The following is a 15,331-nucleotide window of genomic DNA, read 5'->3' on the forward strand; positions in this document are numbered from 1 at the left end:
TTGTTAGTGATTCATTACATGAGGTATCTATTTGTCTTCCTGATCGGGATTCCCATTTTCCAAAAATAGGTTCATTATTTGTATTGCCTCACATTTAAGATTTGGAGGACACACTTAAGGGGATTTCCTTCCTCTTGGTGATAGTTATATTGCATTTATGTTATCACATCATCATTATCTTTGGATCTTGTTCTACATCAGTTTCCACATTATTAAAGTTTGTCACCTTCTTGTTTGTTTTATTGGAGTGTGACATCATCATCTTTCATAGATAGGGAGACAAAAGAGAAACTTTGAAAGACATCATCATACATTTGGATTCTGCTTCCTATCAATTCCTATCTAGAATGGGAAGCTACTTGCACATACACATGGTTTTGTTTCTTCCTATGGGGAGATAAATGGTTTTGTTTCTTCCTATGGGGAGATAAGTGGTTTTGTTTCTTCCTATGGGGAGATTAGTTCTTGTATGTGTATTGAATATAATAGGGAACCTATTTGAGGCTATAAATACTCTATGTTAATGAGTTTTAATAAAAGGATATATTATATAACACAATGAGAACCTAATGGCTTTAATACTATTGAAAAATATTTTAAATAGTGATTTATAAAAGTTTGTATGGCTATCACAATGAAGGAACAATGATAAATAAGGTTATCTAAGACATTATATAGTTTACAATAATTCATAGAATCAATCTAAGCTATAAAAAATCCATTGACTTATATAGTTATATAGTTGTTAAGAGAATTTTATAAAGTATCACATAAGGATGAATATGAATAGGTGAAATTTACACATATTTGGTACATTAAGTATCCCACCCAGATATGATGATATGATCATGCAATAAAAAATATTTCTTTGAGCTCCATTTTAGTAAATGAAATTAAAATATTTTGCAATATTATTTTTATCATTACAATAAGAAAAATATGAATTCAAAGAAAATTAGATAGGATTTTATTATTATAGTTTATTTCCACATATAGATTCAAAATTTAGAGATTCTTGGGTGCCATAGTTTGAGATAATACTCATGCAAAATTTTGACATCTTTTTGGTCTCAAGTCTCTTAAGTGACTTCATTGATATAATGTAGCCCATAGGTATCAAGATGTCTATGAAAATCCTTAATATCTCTATTAGCATTATATAGTCTATTTAGAAATGTTGGCATGGGGAGTATGGTTCTATGAGGTACAAAAAATAAAATATATCTCATAAAATTCTTTCATTGATTGGAAAATAAGCATTTAAAAATATTGCATTTATCATTGTTGTAAGAAACTAAACATGAGTCAAGAAAATTCAAGAGAAAATTTCTAGGTGGGATATGATTTCCACCTAGATAGGTTTAGAAGAGACATTCTTGGGTGCCATTATTTGAGAGAATAGTCAAGTAAAATTTTAACACATTTTGGTCTTAGGAATACTAAGAGAATTTGTCAAATTATTATAAACCAAAAGAATTAAGATGATTTGGTAGAAAAATGATGTTTCCACTAGCATTATCTAGCACACTTGGACATGTTGGCATGATTAGTTCAGTTCAATGACATACAAAATTTAAAATATCACAAATAAAACCCTTTGACTAAATGAAATTGAAGAGTTTGGAAACATTGATTTCATTGCTTCCCCAAGCCAAAAAGTATGAAGAGAATAGTTAGAATATTTTTTGTAGGTGTATCTAAGATACACCTATTATTTTAGACAAAATATTCTTGGGCGCCATAGATGGAGAGAATAGTGATGCTTAAATTTGGGACTTTTTTGGATACTAATTCTCTTAAGAGACTTTATTACGTCATTATACCTTATAAGGATCAAGATTCCCCTACATAAGAAAATTATTCCTTTGCTACCAATATGTTGCCTTGTCAAACATGTTTTTGTGTTAGTTTGGTGTCATGAGGTGTAGATATAAAATGTCACTTAAAACATATCCTAGGACTTAGAGATTTGGCTTACACATTAAACATTTAATACATAAAGACAGAAATATAATTGGTATATTAGTATTGCTATAAGTTTTTTTATGAATAAATTGTAACTATAAAGTCCTTTTATTAGCTCATGTAGTATAGTTGTTGATGATATAGTTTTGTGAGTTTTAATTCATTCTTTCAAAGAAGTTATTATATATTTATTTCTAAGAAAAGTAAATTAACCTCTAAGAATTGAGATGTATTTAGCTTCTTTGAATTTTCAATGCACATAACATATACACGTTTATCATGAGTAACAAGGGTGGATTTTTTAATTCAATATGGTAGACAAAGAGAAGAACCCTTAGGATTCAATATTATTTGTATTTTTTTTTACATTTGTAGTTTTGTTTTTAATGAAAAATAAAATAAAATAAGTGTGGTATCCCTATATACAAACAACCTATAGGCAACAAAAAAGAAAGGCAACAAAACAAGGGTGTTGACCCCAAAAAAGTTTAGTTTGGATAATCCTTTAACAACAAGCTCGGAGACCACTATTAAAGGCCTGCCAAACCAACAATAGCCCAAACAGACCTAACTCAAGAGTGGGGAGAAACAACCAAAACTTGACACAAAGGATTTTTTTTGTTTTTGTTTTGTGTGGTGGGGAGACTTACCTTTTTGGTTGTGAAAAATGATAGTCTAGGATATACTAGTATCAATACCATCAAAAGAAGGATAAAGCGAGGAGATCACGTCTGATTTTTTGTCTACAAATAGAGTAGACCTGTACTAAAAAAAAATATTAGGAATAGACTTACCAGGAATAGATCATTGCTACAGAACAAGAGCAACATGAGTAGAAGCCTCAAGGACAAAGGAGGCCACACTAGTAGCAACTCAAGTGCCAACATAGGCCTCAATAGTAATACGATGCACAACCTCATGTTGGGAGGACTCATCATCCACATACGAGGAGTCATCCAAATCAAAATCAAAAGCCTTGACAACCAAATGATTATTAGTATCATTTTTCCACCAACTATGCCCTTTAAAACTGCGAATATCCAATCTGTCCATGATAGAAGAAAAATACCAAGTATTTTTCTAGGCCCCCTTAACCTTGAGAGTGGGTTTTAAGAGGCTCCCACAACCTCAAATGGGTTTTATTTGTCTCCCATTACCAGTGACAATGGGTTTTATAAGGCTCCCACAACCTAATAATTTTATACAAGGCACCCTTTTAACTGATAGGCAACCAAATGCAATCTGGGACCAAAGGTTTTTAAAAGGCTCTCCAAACCCTCAAAAGTAGGTTTTAAAAGGTTTCCACAACCAGACTAGAAGATGATAGAAACCATACCACCAATAGCACCTCTACAGTTTAGAAACTAATCAACATCCACCTCCCCACATCACTTCTAGGAAAAATAAGTACCATCCAACTCAATCTCAATAAGAGTTAGGTCACCTGCAGTCACATCCATCTTCCCCTCTAAAGAAGATGGGACCACCTCAAATGGAAAAACTAGAGTGACCCCATGATGCAGACAATGAAGCTCAAAACACAGAGCCAAGAAATCAGAGCAGTGGGGGCCATAAAAAATCCCAATGAAAAGAGGCTTGAGGAACAAAAGATTTAAACATGAAGGATCATTCTCTCTCAACCGAAAACATGAGGGTTTTAAAAAGGCTCCCTTAACCTTCCTCTATAATAAGACAACTGGTGTAAACACAAATATCTTGAAAACAATAAAAACCACCCATTGGGAATTAGAAAGGATCTCCAAACCAGAAGCACTGGGTTTTAGCGTGGTTCCCAGAACCAAAACAAAAGTAGAACAAGGAAGCTGCTAGCCAAACACAAGAGATTTGAGGGCAAGCAAAGGACCCAAGAATACTTCCATAGATGAGGCAAGAGAGCTCCATCGCCAAGGAGAAACAACCCCCTTGAACAACACCCTGCACCAAAACACAGGAAAACAATTCCGACCCCTCTCCACCTCAAGAGGAGATGGGGTTACCTAATTCAATTTATAATTGTAATGTTTTAGGGAAAAATTTATTTGTATAGCTTGAAGAGAAAAGTGACCATCTATCCTTGGTATCTAACAACTCACTACTATTAAGAGAGATAAAAAATTCACGAGTCACTTCAACTTTAAGCTCCAAATACTAGGGATAAAATTTGAACCTTGGTTAACCCTTTTACCAATAATGATTTCTTGTATTATTTAAGGGCTTTAAATAGTGGTGTGGTAGTCACGGTACTATCTATGGGGGATTTCTCCATGGAAATAGAATCTGACAAATCCCTAGGTCATGACGTGTTCCACAAAGCCACCCACACTGACGTTTACATCCACTCCTTATCGCATCACCAGTTGTTCCAAAAAGCTAGGGTCCTAAAAAACATAGCCTTGAGAGCCTACCATATTTATGAAAAAGATAATATACACTAAAAATTGACCATCTTTATTACATCTTAATACTGAAAGGGTATTCCAACAATAAAATTTGTAAATCCCTTAACCAAGCCAAATCATGTTTTCTCTAGCACACTATGCATCCTCCACCGTCAGACTTCTGTTGTGTCTCCCTACCTTATATCGAAGGCATTTCCCACAAAATATAGAAAATGATTTCTATAAAAGGCTTCTAATGTGCCTTCAAGCCTTTCTCGATGATGAGAGACTATGTCTCCCCTCTCAAAAAATCTAGGGATATTTTCTTGGAGTCAAGAATCTATAAGGTGACTTGTTCATGTGGTGTATGTTACATAGGTGCAGAGTTTCCTTTAGTGGTGAATATTCGACAATGGCAAATTTTTCATGTTGGTGACTTGGGAAATGGCGCATATATTGTACCAACTTGGGGTAGCCATGTTGCCAGAACATTATCAATTTCCATCAAATTCATGACCTGGTCACAATATATTTTATGTAATTAATTGTTTCTATGCAAGGATTTCACTAATACAATATACGGTGGACACATAGTAAATTTAAGTTTTTTGCCTACACTCATTTAATATTGTTGGTGTAAATAATTATTCATCATGGATATTATTACACCTTACTTAAGTTTCCTTAGGAAATGCATTTTATAGTAGTTTGTGTATGAGACGCTTGGGTGTTTGTGCCACATTGGGATAGTGTGTGTAGGAGAATTTCCACCTTTTGTGGACTTATCTTGTTGTTACATTCCACATTTAGTGAGTGATCCACCTCATGTAGAATATTATATTGTTTCTCCTACCTACCCACACCTATTTCCTACCTACCCTTGTTTCTTATTGAGCAACATGTCATGTTTGTGTGCTCACATATCCATATAGCCTTGCCTATATAAGCAGGCTCATATTTATTGTATGTAACGCTTGATGATCATGTTGATTAGTATTTTCATATTGATAGAATACAATTTATTTCTATCATCTATTTTGTCTCTCTATTATATTTTTCATTGAGCCCTTGATCTTGGCAAAATCTCACAAATACGATCATCGAATGATTTAAAATCATTGATGGATTTTAGGTACATGTGACATGTCAAAGAGGTCACACTTATCGATACATCATGCAAAGTCTGGACTCAATGTGATGTGATGTGATGTGCCTTGTCTATTAATGGCAATGAATTCATGAAATTGCAAATAAAATATAAATTTTTCCATAAATAACAAAATATTAGACAAAAAATTAAATAATTTTCAAACGGTGGAAAAAAATCGCCAATACACTTAAATAATTTTTCCTTTGACTTGTATAAGTTTTCACCCATGTACACTTATATATTTTTTTCATTAGCCAAAAAACATTCACCTCCTACAATATACATTTTCTATACAAAACAAGGTATTATTCGCCATTAATATGAAAATTTCCCCCCAAAATAAAGCCTGATTCGCCAAGGTTTTACACTTTTGCTCAGGGGGTTCTTTCTTAAAGTTATCCCCGCATAGGTGAAACACGATGTTCCTTTGGCAATAAAATCAAAGAATATGGTGCAAATATTAATTACGAACAAGTTCTTAAATTTTCCTTGTCTAAGCACACTTGATCCACCAAACACCATTTATCTCTAGAAAGAAAACCTTTTTTTATTTCAAAGAAGATAAATCCTTCAATAGAAAACTAAAGGAATCCATAGAAATCAACAACCACTCCTCTAACCTAAATCACAATGAAGGGTAGAGTTTAAGTATGTCTTGACTACCTTTACTTTCTAGTATCAGAAATTGGCATAAACCCCTTCCTTGACCTTTCCTCTATTTTGGTTTCCCTCTCTCCTTCACACCCCATCTGATCTCTCTCCCTTGTGTTACCTTTTTATGGGGTAACCTTTACCCTTGGTTTCTCATCTTCCCCATTTCTCCTTGGTTATCTTTCTCTCCTCACAATCGAGTTGGTGTCCTTTGTTCCCCCCCCTCTATACTTTCCTCCACCTTGTCTTTCTTTCTCTCTCACTCATGTTTCCATTTATGTTTCTTTTGTTGTTCCTTTTTTCATTATTACATTTTTCCCATTTAATTCCATTTGCCTTGAATTGGTCTTCTCTTTCCTTGGCTTCTTGACTTTTCCTTTCTCTTGGTCCTCATTTTGTTTATTCTCTTTTCCCCTTCTTGGCATTTTTTACTTTATTGTTGTAATATTTTTATTGTTTATTTTTCTTTTTTCTTCTTTTCAATTTACTTTTTTTTCCCCAATTTATATATTTTTACTTTTTTTTTACCAATTTACATTAAATTTTAATTTTAATTTTTATTTCATTAATTGGTTGTCATTTATTTTATTAATTAGTTATCATTAATTAGAGGCACCTGCGATAGGAAATTTGTCCTGAAAAGTGCAAGACTGAGATGCAATTATTTTCTTGGTCCTTTATCTATCAGATGTGGACAAAAAAGAAGCTTTTGGAATCAAAATGTTTCTTAGAATCTTCTGCTAGAAGATCGTGGGAAATTCATAGGACCAGGAGGCAATTATCAACCTAGTCCTCTATTTTTCTCTCCTACAAAAAATAGATCTGATTGTCATCGAATTGTCTACCATAGTATTCAATATGGCTCTTTAATCTATCACTTGCACACATAAAGAAGGGAAATGGTATCGTTGATAGGTATTTGCCTAGCTAAAATCCTGGGTTTAGAGTTAACCTTGGATTCAATTGTATTTTAACTTGAAATGGAATTTGATTGAATCATAAAAGGTTTCCTTTTGACATAAAGGTTAAATATCAGTTAAAATGCTTTAATTAAAACTTTATATGTTCATCAATCTTTCTTTGAAGTATTCATGCATAGGTTGATAATGTTATGTGGAATGTATTCATAATGTCTTGATCATGGTTCCCATAATGAATGCTTAAAATTTGAACTTGACCTTTCCTTCATTTTCTTTATGATGCTTGATTTACTTCTCACTTGAATTTCCAATAGAGCAATTGAATTCGAACTTGAGAAAGATTCTTGTGTTACAAAACAAGGGTGGTAGGCTTTCTTTTATACCTAATTTTACCAATGTGCTTGGAATTTTGGAGCAGGCCGACTCAAAAAATGTTTTCTCATCTCTAAAATGTGATTGCTATAGGGTCCAAATTGGGGCCCCTTTTAGGAGGAACATAGTGCCCAGGACATCCTCATCTTGTCAATCAGGACTCCAATTTGAATAGTGTCCCATAAAGGTACAAAAGATATAGATTCAGATGGGTGTCAGTAGAATCAAGGTACATAAGGATGAAAAATAGAAATGAGGCCTAAGTGTAGATGAAATTTATAGGGATACAATTAATGAAGTTACATCTAGCCCCCACTTTAGCAGGATCATGGACCCATGTTCATGCTCTTGGTAGAGTAAAAAGTAGCATTACCTAATCATCAACATCAATATCATCATGTAATTTAATCATAATAGAATCTTTAACATCAATAATTTTTTTTTTCTTTTGACTTGGAGGATTAAGTTGAACTTCCTCCCTAGGTTTAGGTGAAGGTTGGACAAATGGGACCAGGTCAACATTTGGCATCTTCAAAGAGGAATTGGTTTGAAAGCAAGTTAATGAGACTTTGTACAACATCTTTGTTGGCATTCTCTCACACTATGATTTCTCTTATTTCATCTTGAAACTTTTAAAGGTTGAGGATCAATCAACATATCCTTATTTTCTTCCCTCATAGGGGGGAGGAATGGAAGAAACGTCACTAGGTTGAAATATACAAGATACTAGGTGATTTCTTTTATACATTATAGGGTGTACAATCATAGTATATATAGGAGAAATAGAAGGAGGAGGAATATTGATAGGTGAAGTGCGTTAAAGTTTACTTAAGGCTAATATCATCTCATTTTTCTATTTTTGGTAGGATAGGAAAAGAATACCTATTCAAGATTTCAAAGGCTTAGGTTGCTAATGCTAAAAGTAATCAAAGGTAAAATTTCCATGTCTTGCTATGGGTTGGTAAATACTATAATCAGTTATGATAATATAACCATTATGAGGGTACTTCAAACTCTTATGGATGGTAGAAGGGATAACTTTGATGGAAGAGAGCCAAGAATGTGCCAAATTTGCATGAAATTAATTGGAGGTAGGGAAGATAACAAAGGTAACATCTAAGCACTTAGTGACAACTTGAACTAGAAGAGTGATAGAACCTATAGTAGGTTTTATGTGGATAGTTAAACTTAGTGACTTCACAGCCAAGGTTTATAAAATGAAGTTTTTAACTACATATTTTGAACTAAACTAATTGAAAGGTGGTGATGGTGGATATGTACTTCTCAACTACATGTAAGTAAGAACTAGAAATATATTCATGTAATCATGTGTGATGAACAAGATCAAAACCAAATAACCTTTATTGTCGTACCCATGCATGCCATGCATGCGATTATCAATCCAATACATATTAAAAAATATATTGCGTTCTATAACATGTGGAAGTAAACATTGACAATTCTATGACGTGTAATATATGATTAGTTGAAATATTTCAAAAGGAGGAACATGTTTTGAATACGTGCGTCATAAGGTAAATGAGGTTTGTATTACCCTTAAAAATATAGGATATGATTCTGTTCATTTTTCCGTTGTGATACAATATTCTATTTATTTGACATGTGTAATTCTACAGTGTCATAAAAAGCATGCTATTCAACAAGAACTTCCTATATTAAATGGTTGTAGGGTGTGGTTATGTCCATTTTTTTTTATATTTTAGGGGACTTCTTATGCAACATAAACAAAATGCATGTTTACATCGTTATTCTTAGATAAGGTTTGCTGCAGGTAGGGAAAAATACATATATTTTTGTGAATGGAAGATATGTCTATATTTCTTATGGTTCGTAGAAAGCATCAACTACACATTATATGATTACACGTGTGTGAGTATGAAGTTGTTAGCTTAATTTTTCCACCATTTGAATGCTGTGTACGGGGTATCGAAGTTATTTTTGCACCTGCACATTGAAGTTACTTTACAAACATTGGGGATAATGAGTATATTTTGTTTTCCAAATTGTAAAGGTTGGCTTCATTGTTTTAGAACACACACATACTTTAAAATAATGGTTTTAATTAAATATCTTTATATTGTTGAATGATTGTATTAGCTAATTGTAAAAGAGAAGTGATAGAATAAGGAGATAAAGAGCAATAACATTGCAAAGATTTATTCATAAAAGTTTGAGTAAATATTTTTGTCATGAGTCTATGATCATGAGAGAAATTACTACACAAGGTTTAAAATGTTTTCACATGAGTCAAAGGGTCACCTTTTCTATTATATAAAGTTCCAATTGGGGAATTTGTACATTCTTATGAGAAATGGCACGAACCACATCATTAGATAGTGGGATAGCTACATCATATGTGGGGATATTGAATCTAGATTGAGTTAAAGAAGCCCATTATTATTGTAAAGATGAGACACATTGAGCTAGGTTATTGATAGTGGCTTCAATGGATGAGTTGGAATTTGAAAATATTGGATTGTGATAGAGGTGTAATATTGTGATAGGTGGGTGGAAGTTGAGAATAAGAAGTTGGTACATTATGGTATGCTGGTAAAGAATATTGTTGGGAAACAAATGCAAGGATAACAAAAGTAGGTATTCAGGAGTATTGATTAATATGATTGCTCCCATGAATAACATGTGTATGATTAGCATGTTTTGTAGAGGTATTCATGAAATTAGAGGTATATTTAGACGCTCCTTTCTCTTTTCTCTTCAGGTGTTGCTCCTTTTATCTTGAAATTAGATTGATAAGATCTTGAGTCGTTGGGGGGTTGGTGTGTCTTGCCTCTTTAATATCTCAATGAAATTTTTTCAATGATATTATATACTTTACCAAGAATATGAACATTATCTATATCAGCCTGCTCGAAATTTCAAACATTATTATACTTTACCAAGAGTATGAACATTATTGATGAAAGTTTTTTAATGATATTATATACTTTACCAAGAGTTTTTCAATGATATTTTGGAGGTGGGAAAACATTATCTATGTCAGCCTGCTCTAAAATTTCAAACACGTTCGGTGTTGTTAGGTATAAAAGAAAGCCTAACCCTCTCCTTTTGTAACACAAGGATCTCTCTCAAGTTGGAGTTCAATTGCACTTTTGCAAATTCAAGTGAGCAAGCAATCACACATCGTCAAGACAGTGAAGGAGAGATCAAGTTCAGATTTTAAGCATCATGATGGTATCCATGATCAATACATTATGAAGACATTCTAGATGACATTATCAGCCTATGCATGAGGACTTCAAAGCAAGATTCATCAAGGTATCAAGTTCCAATTCAAGCATTTTAATTCATATTTAGCCTTGCTCTAAAAAAGAATTTATTTTTAATTCAACCAATTCCATTTCAAGTTCAATTTGAATTTAATTCAAGGGTTAATTCTAAACAAAAGGTTTGACCTAAGCAAACCCCTATCAACAACACAATTTCCATTCTTTATATGTGTAGCATTCGACCTTCCTTTCTTTATAGGTGTAAATTCTCTTTGTTAGTGATTTATAAGTTGTAGAAGGATATATTGTATAGCACAATAAGAGCTTGATGATTTTAAAGCTACTAAAGATGTTTAAAATAATGTTTGATAAAGGCTTGTATTGTTATCATAATTAAATAACAATGATAAATAAGGCCTTAGAGACCTTATGTAGTTTATAGTAATGCATAGATTCAATTCAAGCCATCAAAAATATGTTCACTTATAAAGGTATATGGATCTTAAGAGAATATTATAAAGTAGCATAAAAGGATCAATATGCCAATTGAGTGAAGTAAGACAATTATTAATTATATATATATCTAGATATTTGAGCAATTTTAAGTTAGCCATATATAATTATGTGTCTATGCATATAATTATATATACATATATTTTCTCTCTCTCTATATAGTATTCTATCATATATTTTTTTAGGTTACTCTATACCGTTGCAAAACATGATGAACTAAAACTTTAAATTGCATGCCCAATATGTTTAGTGTTATTGTCCATACTTTGTAGATAATATTTAAATTGTGGTTTCTTATAGTGTTCGCTGAAGTGGTTCAAGTTTTCAAATATGGTAGGTAGAGATTGATTTGGAAACTTTGGAATGCATATACATTGAGTAAAGAAAATTCTTATATATAGTTATATGGTTTTTCGTCAAATAGTTTTTATATTATTTTAGAGAATTGTAAAACATAATGAATTTAAACTACAAGCTCAATAGCTTCAATATCATTCCAATACACAACAAATTAAACAATTACATTTTCTACTTGAACAAAACTATATCCATATGCAACATATTTTTTTTTTTTATTGATAAAAGTGGAATACTCCACTAAATTTTATATATATATATATATATATATATATATATATATATATATATATATATATATATATATATATATATATATATATATATATATATATATATATATATATATATATATATATATATATATATATATATATATATATATATATATATATATATATATATTTTACACAGGATTCAAAGAGCATACTGGAGGAAAGAACCCTCGAAAGAAAACCTCTGGTCCTAGCTCATAAAATAAACCTATAAAAATATCCTCACAGTTTATACATCTCCCGCTTAGAAAATGCGGTCACCTATAATGTAAGCTTTACATAGAGGCCATATGGCACTTTAGCAAACCCATCAGATAATTCTCAAAAAATAAACTCCTCTGCTACTAACAATGGATGGAGAGAGATAATTTCATAGCCTCGCTCCAAACCCGTGAACCACAATCTTTCTTCTATCTTTTGGTCTGTAATACCTTTACTATTCTGCAAAACCAAGAGTCTTTATGACAAGGAATTCAAATACCATGTGGTAGGGCCTTCCAATGGAGGAAAAGAAGGAGGGCATCATCTGGATAGGCAAAACTGACACTGGCGAAGACCGAACAGTGTGCATTGATTCTACGAGAAAGTGAATTCCTGCAAATATTTTGATAGCTGCAGCCAAACAATCTGGTGATACATGATCTAATAGAGCTACCATAGAAAACAACGTATCATCATATGAGTTAGATATCAAACCATTCCTTAAAATTGAAAGATGTTCCCCATGCCAACCAAAAGATAATAATTGAGAACGAGAAATAAAACCAGCATACTTAAAATCACCAAATTCAAAATGGTAATTAGATAATGCACTATCCAACTCATCAGTAGAGTAGAAATGGGAGTTGAAATATGCATCAAAAATTGCCCTGACCATAGCAGAATCCAGAAGCACGTCCATACAGATAGTGAGAAACCGAGATGCAATATCAACAATAGAACAACCTGAGCTTTCTGCCAACCATCGCTTTCCCAAAGCGTTACGAAAAGCCAGAGAAAAATCCAGTGAATAAACTTGAAACAGATGCCCAAGCTTCATGTGCAACATGTTTTATTATGTTTATAATATTGCTTTTATATCTTGTAGATTGAAGTCACATGAAAGAAGTGTATGAATTCTTTCGAATACCTAAAAGGTTAGTATATGTATTTTTGTATATACACTATCCATTAGACATTTTGCCTTGTGATTTCTTCACAATATAATGTTTCTTGCTTGATAAATGATCTAGTAAATGTTATATGGAATATATAATTTATTGATATAAGATTAAGTTTGTTATTAGATCCATATTTATTTTGGAAAGACTATACATTATATAAATTCAATGCAAACATAGAGAACATAGAGATACATTTGCTTGTTATTGCATGAATGCACCCATCTTCCGTTTAAGTGTAATATAATGGACCCCATTTGCATTGGATTGAACCATATGATGATTTGGAACTATAATCCTTAACAGAGGGATATCAAGTGGAGGATGATTTGGCATGCAAGAATAGAAGGATGAATAAAAATGACCTTAGATTTATGCAAGCTTAACGTCCTTTGAGAATATTTTGATCTTTAGTATTGTAAGCTTTTAAGAAGTACCCGTTACAGAACCCGTTAGGACAACAGCATGCAGTATCCGTTGTCCATAAATTACGGTTAAAACAGGAAGTGAATGTGAACTTGCATGTTGCGCTAACCTTTGCTTTAACCTTTCTTGCTGTCTAAGAAAACTATGACAGACAGTCCGTAAGTATAAATTGTTAGTTTGGGTCAATGTTAATCACAGCAACTAATAATTATATTTACAGACATTTTCTATAGCTTTCGGCGGGTATTCATTTTCCTGGGGTATTTCTTATTGTGTAGGCTTAGAAATCTCTTGTTTCTTCCTGCTTCGCTGAGCTTTCCACAGATTTTTCAATGGTATTCAGAAACAAAAACTCCAAAGGAACCAGATTCTTAAGGTATTATATTCCTTACCCTCTAGAGAATCTGTTTCCTTTGGGGTTTTCGTATCTGCAACCTCACCAGAATCTTGTTCGTTCGGAGTTTTTTTCTCATTCAGAATCTTGCTCCAGAAAGAAATACCCGAGGCTACACAAAAAGAAAGAAGACGGGAAGGAGTTTGCAGAGAATTTCAATGGAGTTCCTGTGGGAATGGAAGATGAAAGGTAAATTTCTTTTATAGTCTGGAATTTTATAGTGTGATATTGGTGATTTGAATTTCTATTGAGTAATATTGGGGTGCCGATTCCATATTTCTACTAGGGATTCGAGGAGAGCAGCAACATTACGAAGATTATTTGCAGGGAATGAAATAAAGATGCAGAGATGAGCCCAGGGCACTAGCAAGAAATCCCCAACAGAAGAGATGGTGCTGAAAGGAGTCCAAAGAATTCACGGAGGAGGTTATCCATTCTGGTTGGGGGAGAGTCATTGTGATTGGGGGAGAGTTTTGTATGCCTCCAGTTTTGCATGCAAGACTCTAAGTGTTACTAATAGGTCCATTCGGTGCATTTGACGCAGTTTTTGCATTCCAAGTGACACATTCTTTACCATCGATATCTCCCAATCTTTGCATGATCGGTGCATTATTCATTATCTTTATTATCTTGATCTTGATCTTTATCGGTGCATATTGCCCAGCATATATGGTGGCATCCTTAATTGCAGCCCTCTATAAAGTTTCTATTGCAAGAAAGTTTCTAAAGCCTTATTACCATACCCATATTGCAATCGTGCCATTCGATGGCTCGCATCCATTCTACTTCTAATTGAATTTGGATGAAGTTACTAATCCTTTCCAACAAGTCTAGTTCATGCATGAAAATTCCTTGCTTGACCCTAGAAGTAGGATTCCACAGATGATGTTGGACTTCTTGCCGCCAGAAGATCTAAGCATTCAACCGATGGATCTTTCGATTCCACGATAAATTGTATATTCTTTTTTATTCAAAAGCAAGCCATTTGTCTTGAATTGTACTTGTGTTTGTTTGTAAAATCTTGGAAAGTTGAGTTCGTTGATTGCATGTTTCAAGCAAACCAATTTTTTAATTTGGTTTTGTGAGCAGCCGGCACAGGATAACTCGTTATATCAATGCCAACGAACTCACATTTTGTTATCACCGACTGAGTGTGTGCACTAAAAAAGTTATCACTTAGAATGCACGTTAAATGAATGTTTAATGTATGATTCTTGCTACTGGAGCTGAGCTGCTGGTCATGAATTATCATTACATAGGAATTCAGATTCAGATTCTATCTCTTTTCCCCATTTTTATTTTGCTAATTTTCTATGTATGAGCCTTGCTACTGGTCATCTATTCTCATTACATAGGAATTCAGATTCAGTTTTTATCTCTTTTCCCAATTTTTTATTTTGTTAATTTTATATGTCAAGGCTGTTTTAGAAAATTGTTTAAATTATGTTTTAGATCTTGTTCTTTATACCATCATGCAATTATGCCCATTACCAATTTTAGTTATTTGCATGACTAATCAATT

The sequence above is a fragment of the Cryptomeria japonica genome, chromosome 11, assembly GCF_030272615.1.
Source record: "Cryptomeria japonica chromosome 11, Sugi_1.0, whole genome shotgun sequence".
In the NCBI taxonomy this organism is placed as follows: domain Eukaryota; kingdom Viridiplantae; phylum Streptophyta; class Pinopsida; order Cupressales; family Cupressaceae; genus Cryptomeria; species Cryptomeria japonica.